Source organism: Protopterus annectens, chromosome 16.part0 (genome assembly GCF_019279795.1).
Source record: "Protopterus annectens isolate FY-2018-M chromosome 16.part0, PAN1.0, whole genome shotgun sequence".
NCBI lineage: Eukaryota > Metazoa > Chordata > Ceratodontiformes > Protopteridae > Protopterus > Protopterus annectens.
Window position 1 is genome coordinate 283,984,205 of NC_056750.1, and position 16,567 is coordinate 284,000,771.

At 44.4% G+C, this 16,567-nt stretch overlaps 1 protein-coding gene across 1 annotated transcript in view; it reads left to right on the forward strand.

The window, feature by feature from the left end:
• The window catches only part of LOC122790764 (Y+L amino acid transporter 2-like), a 1,539,581-nt gene that overhangs the window by 1,515,370 nt on the left and 7,644 nt on the right, over nucleotides 1-16,567 (forward strand). The gene's annotated exons all lie outside the window — the stretch shown is intronic.

A 16,567-nucleotide genomic window follows, 5' to 3' on the forward strand; every position in this document is an offset into this window, starting at 1 on the left:
ATCTCCTTGCAGTCATCTGGGTGAGCTTTGCCAAACCTTTGAAATAGAGTTAACTTCTTTTGCTTGTCTTCTGTCAGGTAAGCCATTTGAGAGGTTGTGTCTAGATTGGCTCCTAAGAAAGTTATTTGCTGGGATGGCTGCAGTCTTGACTTTTGGAAGTTGACTGTGTATCCCAGAGCTTGTAGCAATTGAAGGACATAATCCAAGTTTTTTGTCAAAATCTGTTTGTCGTCCGCTTGTATGAGGCAGTCGTCCAGGTACGGGTAAATTTGAATCCCCTGGAGCCTGCAATGAGCAATTACTGAAGCCAGGCATTTTGTAAATACTCTGGGCGCAGTAAATAAACCAAATGGCAATGCTGAGAATTGATAATACTCTGGCCCTGCAAGAAATCTGAGGTATCTTCTGCAGCTGTGTCTGATAGGGACATGCAGGCATGCCTCCTTGAGGTCCAGAGTAATCAGCCAAGACCCCTTGCCCAGCATGGGAAGGAGGTGCTGTAAGGTCAGCATTTTGAACTTTGGTACTATGAGAAAGGTGTTTAATGCGGACAAATCCAGTATTGGTCTCCATTGAGTTTCTTTTCTTGGAACAAGGAACAGTCTTGAGTAAAACCCCCGGCCTTGTTCTTGTTGTGGAACGTTTTCTATTGCATTGATCTGAGCAAGCAGAGAAATTTGCTTGATAGCCTCTGCCCTCTGGTTTTGCGGTAGGTTTGGCATGCCTTGTTTCCTTGGTAAGGTATGAAAGTGGAACCTGTAGCCTTGGTCTATAATGTCCAAAATCCATTTGTCCTTTGTCAATCTGTGCCAATTGTCTGAAAACAGAGATAATTTTCCCCAAGGAGCTTCTGTTTGCTCTTTGGTTAGCGGAAGTAGAGGAAAGTCATTGTGATTGTCCTTGTGGGGCAGGAGAAGCCCCTGTGTCACTTCTTTGGTTTGCTGGTTGCCATTGTTGTCCCCTGTAGGAACCTCTGTACTGTCCTCTTCCTCGGCCACGCCTGTTTTTGCCCCTTTGAAATCTTTCAGTATTAGGAAAGGACCAGTTTTTTGAAGGCCAATTCCTGCTGAATCTGGGTGGCTGAACCTGGAGGAAATCTTTGACTGTCTGAACTGACTTGGCTTTTTCCTCAATGGTCTTTAATACATCTTTAGCATTAGCACCAAAAAGCTTGTTCTTTTCCAAGGGTGCATCAAGAAGTTTTGCCTTAACATGATCTGGTAGAGGTTGTTCTTTTAACCATGCATGTCTACGAATGACCGCCCCTGTCATAGCTGCCCTACATGAAGCTTCCAATGCATCATATCCACACTGAAGAAAGTGACTGCTAACTTGCTGAGAGTTATGTACAGCCTCCTGCAAAGACTTCCTATCTAAAGGTTCAGGAGAGGCCAAAGTTTTCTGTAAATCATCTAACAGGAAATCCTGATACTGAAACATATGAAAGAGACAATTGAGAGCTCTCATAGATAAAGTAGTGGAGGTGTAAACCTTCTTCCCCCATCTCTCTAATGACCTAGCTTCCCTGTTGGAAGGCAAAGGATTTTTGGAGGTGGTAGCTGAAACCCCTTTCGGCCCCTGTGAAATAGTTTTTAAATCAACAGCATGGGCCCTAAAGAAATGAGAATGTGTTTCAGGGACTCTACAGTATCTGTCCGGCTTGGCAGGAGCAGGAGGGAGAGTATCAGGGGTAACACTGGAGTCAGAATATAGATCATCCAAAACATCAAGCACAGGAGGTATAGCTAAGGGCCTGTGTTGGGGCTTTTTAAGGAAGGTTCGAAGGCGCTTTCTGGAATCAGAATATTCCTGGCCTTGCCACTTAAAATGTTCCCTCATGGAATGCAGAACTTCCCCAAAAGAAATATCCTCAGGAGGGGAGGCCGAGGGGATGGCGTCCTCTGCATCTGAGTCCTCGTAGGTCTGGAAAGGCTCTTCCTGGCTATCGGAGTGGCCAGAGGCCTCAGAATCTTCATCTGAAGGGAGAGGGTCAGTGGGCTCAACCCTGGGCCTCTTATCAGGAGGAGGCTGGGATCCTCTCTCAGGATGGGCCTGGGAACCTCTGATCATGGAGATTAAGTCTGCTGCCATAGTCATGATTTGTGTTTCAGGAGTAGGCTGAGGTAAGGCTTTAGCAGTAAGGTGCTTGGTCTTGCTGGCTGCCTTAGCACGTGTGTAGGCCTTGATGGACATGGGAGGCCTAGCAGCTCCACGTGCAGGAGTGACCTTATCCACAGCAATGGTCTTGGGCATTTCCTCGGTTTCAGTATCCGGAGGAAAATCAATAACTGGCGTTGGTGTGGTCTCCAGTATCGGAGGTATCGGTAATGCGGTGTCTTCGGTTCGGAGCAGTGAAATAACCGCCTCAGAGGGAACTGGGGCACTGGCAGTAGGTTTTGGCGTGGTGTCTGTGGAAGACGCGGGCCGAGGATGTCGGTCCCGGTCTTTTCGTTTTTTAGGAGTCTGCGATGTCGGTAATTACGACGGCATCGTGTAATTGAATTTTTCGCCGAAAAAGTCTTCAGCGAACTCCGCCCGGCGCCTGAGAGTGCGCTTATTGAAGCGAGCACAGGCGGCACAGGCCGAGACGTCGTGGTCTGGGCCAAGGCAAGGAAGGCAGTAAGAATGGAAATCCTTATGAGGTATTTGTTTACCACAAGACAAACAATTATTAACTTTTCCAGTAATTTCTGACATTGGCTGAGGCAAGAAAAGGTCCCCAACGGGGTACTTAGCTTTTTTGATGACTTTGGATCGAAAAATACAGGAGCTGACTGACCGGCACTTGCGAACTGCTTCTGCTTCGGGCACCGCATGGCAAGAAAGACTGAAGAAGATGGCGTCGGCTGATGCTTATGTACTCCTGCCGCTCTGACGTTGGAGAGAAATGCGACATCAGCCGACGTCGGACCCAGACTTTGGAATCCGGCCGACCGAGGGCTGCCTGAGGCAGGACAACCCATATGTTATGACTGCAGTTGCATTCTTGAAGGACATCTGTCCATGCTGTCCAACTGAATGAAAGGGCGTCCACTCTCCAGGCCTTTGGATGAAAGGTCCTTGAACAAAACTTTTCCAATTGATGATTCCTGTGGGAGGCGAAGAGATCTATGTCTGGCCTCCCCCACGCTTGGATTATCTTTGTAAACACTTAACTTCCATTCGTGTGGATCTGTCATATTTCTGCTTAGATTGTCTGCCAGCATGTTTTCCAAACCTGGCAAGTACTGTGCTTGAAGTTCGATTTGCCATTCCAGAGCCAAGTTCCAAAGTGTCATGGCTAGTCTGCACAGGGGGTATGAATGTGTTCCTCCTTGTTTGTTTATGTACCACATTACTGTGGTGTTGTCTGTTCTTATCAATAATTGTCCTGGATGCAGGAGGTCCTTGAAAGCTGTAATTGCATTTATCACTGCTAGCATTTCTTTTTGATTGATGTGAAGGTGATTTTCTTTTTGGGACCATTTGCCCTGAATGCACCTGTCTGTCATGTGCGACCCCCAGGCGTAATCTGAGGTGTCTGTTGTGATGACTTGATTTGCTTGAGGCTTGCAGAATGGGAGACCTGTGTTTGTTTGACATGCTTGGGCCCACCATATAAATTCCTTTTGCAAACATGGAATTATTGGTATTATTGTTTCCAAACTGTGGCTGTGTTGAGACCATAGTTTTTTTTTAGGTACCATTGAAGATGTTCTTCATCTCACATTGCTGCAGTCCTTACACTTGGGTAGTCCGCTGTCCTCGGTCGGCCCGAATATCAAAGTATTAGGCTGACGTCGGTCCAGGCGCTTAAGACTGACATCAGAACGTCAGTGTACAAATGCGCATGACCAACGTCATTTCTTCAGTCTTTTTTGCCGCATGGTCCGATGCAGAAGCAGCGTTGCAAGTGCCGTTCTGAAATTTTTCGAATTCGGAGTTTCAGACCGAGTCAAAGTTGGCTAAGTACCCCGTTGGGGAATATTTTAGTTTTTTCTTGCCTCAGTGGTTTACCGGATGTCAGAAAAAGTGAATAACTGTATTTCTTGTGGGAAGCAAATACCGCATAGAGATTATCATACTTTGTGTATTCCTTGTTTGGGGCCTGAGCACGACGTTGTTGGGTGTCGCTTTTGTGCTAGGTTCAATAAGCGCACTATTAAGCGAAGGTTAGATTGTGCCAGGTTGGTCTTCGGGAAGCGGTGCAATTATAATATGCCGTCGGATGCTCCGATGCCCGCTTCTTCGAAGAAGCGCAAAGACAAAGCAGCTAAACCCAGGCAAGAAGAGTCGTCCGTACCGGACGCCGGTTCTTTGGAAGCGCCAGTGGAACCGGTGGTTCCACCGGAGGCTTCTCTGGAGTCCCAGGGGGAGACTTTGATATTGCAAGATGTGGCCTCTCAGGAGGCAGGTCAGGCTGAAGGGGCTTCTCAGGTTACTGTACTCCCCTCCCTTCCTAGGGTGGTTAGGGCCTCTCCTTCTGTTTCCAAGGCTTCTCCCAGGGGCAGGCCAGGTTTGGCTTCTGTTGGTGTCACTCCTAGTTCTACAGGATCTGTGCCCAAGAAGCACATGCTTAAAATGGCAGAAGATTTAATAACTTTGATTAGAGGTTCTTTGCCCCCTCCTGATAAGAGGCCTAGGGTGGAACCAGAGTTGGGGAATTTTGAGCAGGCTTCGGATATTTCAGAGTCTTCGGCTGAAGACTTGCAGGAGTACTCTCCTTACTCTGATTCTGATGCAGATGATTCAACTCCTTCTGCTTCTCTTCCAGAGGATTTTTCTTTTTCAGAGACTCTTCATTCCATGAGGGAACATTTTAAGTGGGAAGGTCAGGACTTCTCTGATTCCAGGAGAAGGCTCAGGGAGTTTTTGCTTTTACCCCAGCATAGGCCTTTGGCTATACCACCTGTTCTGGATGTTGTGGAGGATGTGTTTGCAGAGGCTTCACTTAATCCTGATTCTTTGCCTCCTGCTCCTGTTAAACCGGATAGGTATTACAGGGTGCCTGAGGCTCATAAATATCTTTATAAGAGTCCTAGGGCGGACCCAGAAACTGTTAGTCAGGGACCTAAGGGGGTCAAGGCCTCTGTTGTAAAAAATCTGGTTCCTCCAGATAAAGAGGCCAGAGCTTTGGATAGATGGGGAAAGAAAGTCTATACTTCTTCCACCTTAGCTATGAGGGCTTTGAATTGCCAGTTTCACATGTTGAAATATCAAAACTATCTTCTTTCTCAATTGAAGTCTAAGGTAGATGCTCTGGCGGAAGGTATTGAGTGTAAAGAATTACAAGATTTGGTGCATGTGTCGGAACAGGTGGGTAAGCATTCTTTACAATGTGGTTTTGATGCTGTACAGGCCTCGTCTAGGGTGGCTGCCACTGGTTCAGTTCTTCGCAGGCACGCCTGGCTGAGGGATCAGAATTTATCTGACCATGTTAAGACAAGGATTTTGGATGCTCCTTTACAGTCTGATGTGTTGTTTGGTTCACCTGTGGAGTCAGTCTTGAAGAAAATGGAGGACAAGGCTAAGTCTATGCAGGCTGTTAAAGATTTTTTGCAAGTTCAGCCTCCGAAGTTTAGTAGGAATTGGCCTGCTAAGGGGTGGACGTATCCTTCTTATGATTCTCAGTCTAGGGGTAGAACTAGACGTGGTAGGGGCAGGACTCAGAGTTCCTTCAGACCTAGAATGGGGAGTTCACCTGCACAGTCTTCGGGTGAGGGCAGGGGCCAGTCCTTTCGTAAACAGGCCCAATGACCTACCTTTTCAGCTGCCAGATCCTTCTCAACTGGCAGCACCTTTGGGAGGAAGGTTGGCACTCTTCAAGGAAAATTGGAATTTGATTACTCAAGACAGATGGGTATTGGATATCATACACCAAGGTTACAAGTTTTATTTCCATACCTTGCCTCCTTTCAAAGGCATGCCAGACGTTCCTCCTCAGCAAAGACTAGAGGCTCACAAACAAATTTCTCTGCTACTTCTCATAGGGGCCATACAACCGGTCCCTCTACCAGAAGTGGGCCTAGGATTTTATTCTCGCCTGTTCCTAGTACCAAAGAAGGGGAACACGTGGAGACCAATTTTGGATTTATCTATCCTCAACACATATCTGGACATTCCCAAGTTCAAAATGTTGACGTTACAACAGCTTTTGCCTCTGCTGGGCAAAGATCACTGGATGGTGACTCTGGATCTCAAGGAGGCTTACCTTCATGTTCCTATCAGGCTCAGTTGCAGGAAGTATCTGCGTTTTCGGGCTGGGACTTCTCATTATCAGTTCTCTGCATTGCCCTTTGGCTTATCTACTGCGCCCAGAGTGTTCACGAAAGTTCTGGCTCCAGTGATAGCTTTCTTCAGGCTAAAAGGAATACAGATCTATCCTTATTTGGACGATTGCCTGATTCTGGCCCAAGAAAAGGACGAACTTCTTCATCCTTTGTTTAAGCAATTCCTTAGAGGGGCAAAGAATATAAGACCCCCACGTAGAGCTCCTACTCCTGCTTGGGATCTCAATTTTGTGTTGGAGAAACTCACTCTACAACCTTTTGAGCCTGCAGCTACTGCCGAGTTGAAATATTTATCATGGAAGACTGCTTTTTTGTTGGCCATTACCTCTGCGAGAAGGGTTTCTGAATTACAGGCCCTTATGGCAGTTGAGCCTTTCTTAATTTTCCATAAGGACAGGGTATCTTTGCGTACTAATCCTTCCTTTATGCCTAAAGTGGTTTCTAGTGTGGCTTTAAACCAAACTATTCATTTGCCTACTTTTTATGCAAACCCCCAAAATAAAGGGGAAAAGATTTTGCACACTTTGGATTTACACAGGCAGTTGCGATATTATTTGAGCAGAACTAAAGGGTTCAGGCAGTCTCAGCAGTTATTTGTTTCTTTTGCTTTGGGTTCTCAGGGTAAGCCTGTGTCTAAACAAACTATTTCTAAGTGGATTGGGTTTTGTATTGCTTTCTGTTATTCCCATCATGGTAAGGTGATTCCAGCTGGGATTAGGCCTCATTCCACTAGGGCTACTGCCACTTCTACAGCTTTTTAAGGGGTGGCAACTAAAGATATTTTGGAGGCAGCTACTTGGAGTTCAGTGCATACTTTCTCTAAGCATTACCACCTTCCACTTTACTCTAAATCTAGGGCTGGTTTTGCCACTGCAATTTTACAAGGCATTTTGGCAGCTCCTAATGCTTTATAGTTTTGCCATCCTCCCTTACCTCTGCTTTGGGATTCTACCCAAGTGTAAGGACTGCAGCAATGTGAGATGAAGAACATAGTACAGTTTTGTACCTACCATAAATGTAGATGTTCGAAGATCTACATTGCTGCAGTCCAATTACTCCCTCCTTCCCCTCTGTAGTTAGAGGCGGTTGTGTGGGTTGGGTTGTAAATATTGTGGATATTGTATATATTGTACATATGGTTAGTGCAAGGGTGGTTGGTTGTTTTTTGCTGTCTTTTGGTTTTGACCTTTCTTTTTAAGGGTCTTCTGACATCTGGGGCAAGAAAAGACTGAGGATATGATGTCGGTCATGCGCATTTGTACACTGACGTTCTGATGTCAGTCTTAAGCGCCTGGACCGACGTCAGCCTAATACTTTGATATTCGAGCCGACCGAGGACAGCGGACTACCCAAGTGTAAGGACTGCAGCAATGTAGATCTTCGAACATCTACATTTATGGTAGGTACAAAACTGTACTTTTCCTCATATGCAACTTTGCACATGGGATTAAAAGAATGCAAGATGCCATGAAGCCCAGAGCCTGCAGGATTTTCCTTGCAGTAAGCCTGGTACAATTTGCTAATATTTTGAAGTACTGAGTTAGTTGCCCCTGTTTTTCTGGCGTAAGATAGGCCATCTGGGTGTTTGTGTCCAAGTTGGCACCCAGGAAAGTTATTTTCTGAGATGGTGTTAGCCTGGATTTCTCTTTGTTGATTGTGTATTCCAGGGAGTTCAGTAACCGTGTTGCATAAGCCAGATGATCCAGAAGTATGTGCTTGCTGTCCGCTTGGATCAGGCAGTCGTCCAAATAAGGGTAAATTTGTATCCCTTGAAGTCTGCAGTAGGCAATTACTGATGCCAGGCATTTTGTGAATACTCTGGGCGCAGTAGATAAGCCAAAGAGCAATGCAGAGAATTGATAGTGGATTGAACCTGCAAGAAATCTGAGGTATCTTCTGCAGCTTTGTCTGATTGGGACATGCAGGTATGCCTCCTTGAGGTCCAATGTTACCAGCCAAAACTCCTTGCCCAGCATGGGAAGAAGCTGCTGTAATGTGAGCATCTTGAATTTTGGTACGAGTAAGAATGTGTTTAGGATGGAGAAGTCCAAAATGGGTCTTCAGTCGGTTCCTTTCCTTGGTACCAGAAATAGCCTGGAATAAAAACCTTGGCCTTGTTCATGAGTAGGTACCTCTTGAATAGCTTTCATGTCTATGAGCTTTGAAATTTGTAGTTGTGCCTCTGCCCTTTGATTGTGTGGCAGGTTTGGCATGCCTCTCATTTTTGGTAGAGTGTGAAAATGAAATCTGTAGCCTCTGTCTATAATGTCCAGGATCCATTTGTCTGTTGTGACAATATGCCAATTTCTTGTAAATAATGCCAGCTTTCCTCCCAAGGGTGCTGCCAGCCGAGACTTGCTTGGCATGGAAAGGAGGAAGTCATTGGGTTGGTTTCCTATATTGTTGTGCACTGTCTTCGCCACCTCTTGGTGCTGGAGTTTGCCATTGCCTGCCTCTATATGATCCTTGTGATTGTCCTCTGCCCCTTGAGCGCCTGTATCTACCTCTTTGGGGCTTGTCCGTGGCTGGAAAGGACCAGTTTTTTGAAGGCCAATTTCTGCTAAAACGTGGTGGTTGAACCTGTAGAAAAGCTTTGACATATTGCATAGATTTGGCTTTTTCTTCCATTTTCCATAGTATCTCCTCAGCATTAGTACCAAATAGCACATCCTTTTGTAAAGGAGCATCTAGTAGTTTAGCTTTCACATGATCAGGCAAGATTTGTTCCCTAAGCCATGCATGTCTACAAATAACTGATCCTGTAACAGCAGCTCTACTTGAGGCCTCTTGAGCATCATAGCCACATTGTAAGGTGTGTTTACCCACTTGTTCTGCACTATGCATCATATCCTGCAACTCCTTCAAATCTGGTTGTTCAGGTTGAGACATTTTATTTCTTAATTGTGATAACAGAAACTGCTGATATTTAAGCATATGAAACTGGCAATTTAAGGCCCTCATGGCTAGGGTGGCCGAGGTATACACCCTTTTTCCCCACCTTTCTAAGGATCTTGACTCTCTTTCGGAAGGTAGTGGATTCTTAGCAGTAGAGGCCTTCATTCCCTTGGGGCCTTGAGAAATGGTTTCAGGGTCAGCATTATGGCTTTTGTACAGAAATTGGTGAGAGTTAGGAACTCTGTAGTACCTATCAGGCTTGACTGGGGCAGGAGGCAGGGAATCCGGATTAAGGCAAGCCTCCAAATAAACATCATCCAGTATATGTCCAAGACAGGAGGTATCGCCAGAGGTCTGTGTTGAAGTAACAAAAGAAATTCCCCAAGTCTTTTCTTGGAATCAGAAAAGTCTTGGCCTTCCCAATGGAAGTGTTCCCTCAAGGTGTGCAAGGTTTCCCCAAAGGAAAAATCCTCAGGAGGAGATACAGAAGGAATGGACTGCTCTGTATCAGAATCTTCAAAAGGAGAGAAAGAGTGTTCCTGTACATCAGAATGATCTGAAAAAATGGAGCCCTGATCAGAAGAGGGAGAATCTTCCTCCACTCTGGGTCTCTTGTCTGGAGGGGGTTGAGAACCCCTGATAAGAGTAATTAAATCCTCAGCCATTTTAAGCATCTGCTTTTTAGGCATGGGGCCTGGAGATGGGCCCTGTGCAACAGGCCTCTTGGGATGCCTGGCTGATTTGGACTTAGTAAAGGCCTTAATGGAAAAGGAAGATGAAGGTCTGAAGACACCATGGGTGGAAGTGGACCTGTCCACATTAGGAGGCTCAACGCTCACAGTGGCTTCGGTGGTTGTAGTCTGGGTATGGGCCGAGGTACCTGCGGTCTCGGTTACAGAAGACCCCGCCAAAGAAGTGTCGTCGGTAGTCAGGGACTGCATAGGCGTCTCGCTGAGAACCAGACCACGTGTAGCCGGTTTTGGTGTGGTGTCGGTGGGGACCGCGGACCTCAAGTGTCGGTCCTTGTCCTTGCGTTTTTTGGACAAAACGGTAGTCGGAGTCTCCGACAACATTTTATAATCAAAGGCTTTACCGAAAAAATGTTGGGCGAACTCCGCTTATTGAAAGTAGCGCAAAAGCGACAGCCTGAGACGTCGTGGTCTGGGCCTAAACAAGGTATGCAGAGGGAATGGAAATCCTTATGCGGTATTTGCTTCCCACAAGAAATACAATTGTTAACTTTTTCTGACATCGGTCTGAGGCAAGAAAAGTTTCCCCAACGGGGTACTTAGCTTTAATGAAGACTTCCGTTTCCAATTTTTCGTAAATTCAGGAGCTGGCCGACCGGCACTTGCGAACTGCTTCTGCTTCGGGCACCGCACGGCAAAAAAGACTGAAGAATATGGTGTCGGCTGTGTCTTATATATCCCTGTCGCACTGACATCAGGAAAGAAAGCGACCGACGCCGGACCAAGACTTTGGAATTCGGCCGACCGAGGGACCGTCTGACGGCAGAGAACCCATCTGTGATTACTGCAGCTGTATGCACGATGAACATCTGATGAAGAGTCAGCATCTTGAATTTTGGAATGTCCAGAAAAGTGTTTAGAGTAGACAGGCCCAGAATTGGACGCCATGATTTGTCTTTTCTGGGTACCAGGAAAAGTCTGGAATAGAAACTTTGTCCCTTTCCCTCTTCTGGTACTAGTTGAATAGCCCCCATGTTTATGAGGGAAAGTACGTGTTTCTGAGCCTCTGCCCACTGATTTGGGGGCAGATATGGCCACCCGTTTGGAGTTGGCAACATGTGGAAATGAAATCTGTATCCCTGGGACACTATATTTAAAACCCATTTGTCCTGGGTTATAAGTTGCCAGTTCTTTGCATGAAGAGCCAGTTTTCCCCCCAAAGGGGCGGCTAAAAGGTAAGTGCTTGGTAATTTTAAAGGAACGTCATTGAGACTGTTTACCATAGGGTGGTGTCTTGTTATTTCCAGATTTGGAAGTGGAAGCACCCCATTGCTTAGGTCTGAAAGTCCCTTGGGACTGAAACCTGGTGTTTTGGAGTGCCTGGGTTTGACTTGAGAGGCTGTGGAAGGAGCTGGAAAGGACCAGTTCTTAGTAGGCCAGTGCCTACTAAATCTTGGAGGTTGCACCTGTAAGAAATCTTTCACAGTTTGCATAGATTTAGCTTTATCTTCCATCTTTTTTAGAACTTCTTCAGCCTTATTGCCAAACAGACAGTCCTGCTGCAAAGGAGCATCCAACAGTTTTGCTTTAACATGATCAGGCAGAGATTTTTCCTTAAGCCAAGCATGCCTTCTAAGCACAGACCCAGTAACAGCAGACCTGCAAGAGGCCTATAAAGAATCAAAACAACATTGCAAAGTATGTTTTCCAACTTGTTCAGCTGAATGTAATAAATCCTGTAAATCTTTACTTTCCACACAGTCAGAAATCAACATAATTTTCTGTTTAAGCAGTCCCATGATATGCTGTTGATATTTTAGCATATGAGATTGACAGTTTAAAGCTCTGATTGCCAAGGTTGCAGAAGTATAAACCTTTTTACCTCATCTATCCAGCACCCTGGAATCTCTTATCAGAAGGGGTAGGATTTTTAGCAGTAGAAGCCTTAATGCCCTTGGGCTCCTGAGAAATGGTTTCACGGTCCGCAACAGGGTTTTTGAAAATGAATTTGTGGGAGTCAGGAACCCTGTAGTATCTATCTGGTTTACTAGGGCTGGAGGCAAGGAATCAGGGGCCATACTGGATTCCGAAAACAATCATCAACAATGTCTAGTACAGGAGGTATAGCCAAAGGCCTATGTTGAGGGAGGAGAAGGAAATCCCTAAGCCTCTTTTTGGATTCAGAAAAATCCTGACTTTCCCAGTGGAAATGCTCCCTTAATGTATGTAAAGCTCCCCCAAAAAAAAAATCCTCAGGGAGTAAAGCAGAGGGAATGGAATCCTCTGTATCAGAGTCCTCATAAGTAGGTACAGACAAATCCAGGTCATTAGAAGAGTCAGAAGAAACAGAGTCCTGTTCAGAAGATTCATAGTCAAGTTCAGCCCTAGGTCTTTTGGAAGGGGGGGATTGACTACCCCTGATTAGAGTAATTAAATCTTCAGCCATTTTGATAATTTGTTTTTTAGGCATAGGGGCCTGAACATGTGGCCTAGGCGTCATTTTTTTTAGACAGAGATCGAGATTTAGGCCTTAGTATTGAAGGTGGAGTTGGTTTAATATGCAATTCTGTAGGCCTGAATACACCCTTAGAAGCCGGTGCCTGCACAGCGGCTCCGGATCCATCCAAGGAAGAGACATCCGCGGCTTCCATAGGTGAAGTATCTCGCGGCATACTGGACTCCGAATGGGTCTCAGTAGAGGCCTGCGAAATCAGAAGTAGTGGGTATCAGGGGCTGTGAAAGTGCCTCACTGAGTACCAATGAACTGGCGACTGGCTTAGGAGAAGCGTCGTCGGCAGTTTTGGACCTCAATGGCCTGTCTGGATGGCTAACCGACGTCATTTCTGCATAATTAAACCGAGAACCGAAATATTTAGAAGCAAAAATGTACAGACGACAGATAGTGTGCGGATTAAATAAAGCACAAAACCGACAGCAAGGTACGACGTTGTCAGGGCCTAGGCATGGAATACAGTACAAATGAAAATCCTTATGAGGTATTTGCTTTCCTCAAGTAATACAATTATTAACTTTTACTGACATCGGTAAGGAGCAAGAAAAAGTTTCCCCAACGGGGTACTTGGCTTTTAGTTGAAGACTTCGGTTCTGAAACTCGAAAATGAAAATTTCAGGAGTCGGCCGACCGGCACTTGCAAACTGCTTTTGCTTCAGGCACCGCAAGGCAAGAAGGACTGGTGTAATGGCATCGGCTGCATGTTTTATACCCCTAACGACCCGATGTCTTGGAAGAAGGGACAGCAACCGACGCAGGACCCAAGACTTTGTTAATCAGGCCTACTGAGGGCAACCTGCCAGCAGATTACCCAAATGTAGTGACTGCAACAGAGAAACACGAAGAACATCCAGACTTGTCTGGGCCACAAGGGGACTTCAATTATGGTTGCACTGTGTGATGATGTGATGTATTGCCAGCTATGCCAGGAGAAGTAGGGCAGTGAATGTGTAACATATGCCAGCATAGCTAGCTGGAGTTTTTTTTTTAAAGAATTATATGTCATTTTTATATCAAACTGATTTTTACAGGTGCTTGTGATGAAAATGTATTTGCAAAGCTGATTGTGTTTAAAATGTACCAACAGTGGGTCCCAGTGTACAGAAAAGAAATGCACCTGTATGTTAGATTGTATTGTTACTGTTGAAATTAATATATTATAGCAGAGGATACTGGAAGAAAAGAGGTTAATCTCAGTCCAGATAACTTGGAGAAATAGTCTGAAATTAAATTACTGGTTTATGCCATAATGATTGCATCTTACAGTTCTGATTCCAGCCACAGACAAAATGTCTGTGAAAATCAGGACTAGGAATCCTACTGCATTATCCTTAGGGCTAAACAAATTGCTACCTTGGAAGGGTGGAAGTTTTGAAATGGTTTTATAGCGTCCAGATGCTATAACACATCTCAGCGAACGTCTGTCTGTGTGTATGCTAAAACATGTTAAATTCTGGTTCATTTTCTAACAAAGGGGGGTAGTGTGGGAACCAGAGTCAGATGACCAGATGTATGTGATGTCATTCTGTGATCCAGCACTGAAATGATGTTTTGATACTAGATGAGACAGAAGTCTGAAAACAGTTTGTTTGTGAAACCTGACAAAGATGGAAGACCACTCATCCACTTCATCTTGCCTTGCTTTAGTAAGCAACCAGGGAATGGTAATTCTTTAGATCAGTCAGGAAAATATAGTGAGATTAGTTAAGTACTGTTTTTCCTGCAACTGTGTGAATCCATTATTATTTCCTGTAAATGAAACTCTGGAGTTTATTGTAAATAGATATATTTTCATGCTATTTTATTATTAAATATATTTAAACTTTTCAATGTGGCTGGTCTTTTAGAGAATATTTTAACCTTTGAGAGTACTTGTATTTATTTGGGGACACTGTGGCTGCTGCTGAAAGCCTTGTTGCATTGGTCAAACACTACCATCTGTATTAGTATTAATTTTACTCAGTATAATTGGGTACCCTTGTAAGAGCCTTAGGGAAGCTGGCTTTGGAGTATTCTGACGGCAATACCTACCTTATAGTCTGGGAAGAGGGGGCACAGCTAATAAATCTGTGCCAGCCTTTCCCGTGTGTGTGTGTGTTTCAGCTACTTGGCGCAGGGACACAGAGCACTGGTCTCACAGAGAGGGTGGTGGAAGACTTGGCTTGGAACACTCAGCTGAGGACTCAACTCTACAACTGTGTTAGTGGGGAGTCTTACTTGGGGCCTGAATAGAGAGAGGGAAACTCAGCTGCAGGACAGGAGTGTGTTCCCTGTGTGCTCTTAAGGGAAATTGTGCTGCATTTAAAAATACTGTGTATATCGATTTCTGTTCCAAATGAACATCCCTCACTGGTGTCATTGTAAGGATTGAGGCTTCTTTATTACTGGCCCAGAGTAAAGACGTCGGCCCAGAGCAAAGACGTCACACACTGCAACTAACTGCTGTCTGTATAAACTTCATCGCCAAGGGTTTTGGAAGGTAAATGTAGAGGAGATCTGGGGGTCAAGCACAGACTACAGCATCCCTGAGGGATCAGGGCAAAGAAACCACTGCACTTCGTGTTTTAAGAGGTCACCTACTTGTTGCAGCAAGGCTGGCCTCAAAAGCTGAAAATGTAGGAGGTGACAAAGCCAGACTCACAGAAGGTGCTGAGAAGCCAGAGGACCTTGGGGCCTTCTGGACTGGCTCAGCAGAGGCTGGAAATCAGCAGAACATTTTCTGTCCTTATCCTTTTCTCTCTATCTTTTCAATCTCTGACTTTCTCTTTATTCTAATCTTCCTTCCTTGAAGAAGGGGTGTAAAAAAGCCACTTCACAATTAGTTTTGCCCACCTTGTCAGCCAACACCCTGGCTCCAAAAGAGGCACAGGCCTAACAATCTTCATCCAAATGGGTTATCCTCAAGCATTAGATAAACTTATGGGACTCTTGGGGAGGTAGCTTAGTCTGCACTCTTATGCATTTTGGGAACCTAAACCTTCTTTCGCATGATGAGAATAAAAAACACAGTATAGCAAACGAATAAAAAAAAAAAAAAAAAAAAAATCAGCCCACTAGCTGGATCACACAAATACACCACCACTAATGAGGAACCATCAAAACCTAACACTGTACATAAACACAGTTATTAATCTATTACACTGATATTAAAGGAATGGAAACAGAGCATGCACACACACACACACCCAGTACAGCAGGGGGAAAAAACGCAGTATAAGAAAGGCCATTAGGCCAAAAAAACAGCAGAGCAACCATACACCCAAATGGAAAATTCTATGACTATGGCAAAAAGGTACAAACACATACAGAACTATTGCAATAGATGGAAGAGGAGAAACACCCTTATCCTAACAGTTGATAATTGCACAGTAGCAGAAACAGCAGGAAATCTGAAAACTATCACTTTGATAAAGCACTTTCAAGGGTAAAAGCACTTATTTCTTGTTTCAACTTAATAAAGCATGGTTTAAACAAGTCATACCAGCTTGAATCCTGTTTTCTTATTTTTAATTAGAATGCAGTGTGATTTTTTGATATGGATCTTGCATAAGAAATTATAACAGTCTATCCATATGTCAATCTCGTTATAACAAAACTACACCCCCCCCCCTTTTTTTTTTAATGATTATAGCAGCATATTTTCAGCAGTAAAGCTGTCCTTCCCTTTCATTGCCCCAGGATACCTTTATGAAATCTGATTATAAATGCTTCTATCTGAAGTGTCTACTAGTTTTACTGTTGGACTGCTATGATCATTTACAAGTACAAACACATTTTTCTTTAAGGGACTTAGTTGACAAACAGAAGAAAGTACATGACAACTGAATACATGACAATCTTATGTTTTTACATATATTCTACTGCAGATATAAAACCAGCCTTGAAGCCATGCCCAGGATAGTCACAGTTAATTGCTAATATTCAAAACTTTTCTTAAAGTGGGCAGGGTATGTGTAACTATGTCAAAGATTCTGCATTATTAATCCTAGAAATGCTTTGCGCAGTTTCAGTAGCCTGAATAGCATACATATATTTTGTTAAGATTGTTCACATTTGCCTCTTCCTGAAACACAAGCTTTTCAAATGGAACTACATTTTGTTCTGAAGTTTAACACACTAATGTGGTATAATGGTTTCAGGTTCTTCTGTAATTGACTGCATATTTTTCTTTTTTAAAAGTATTTATAAAGCAGTTAAGCTTG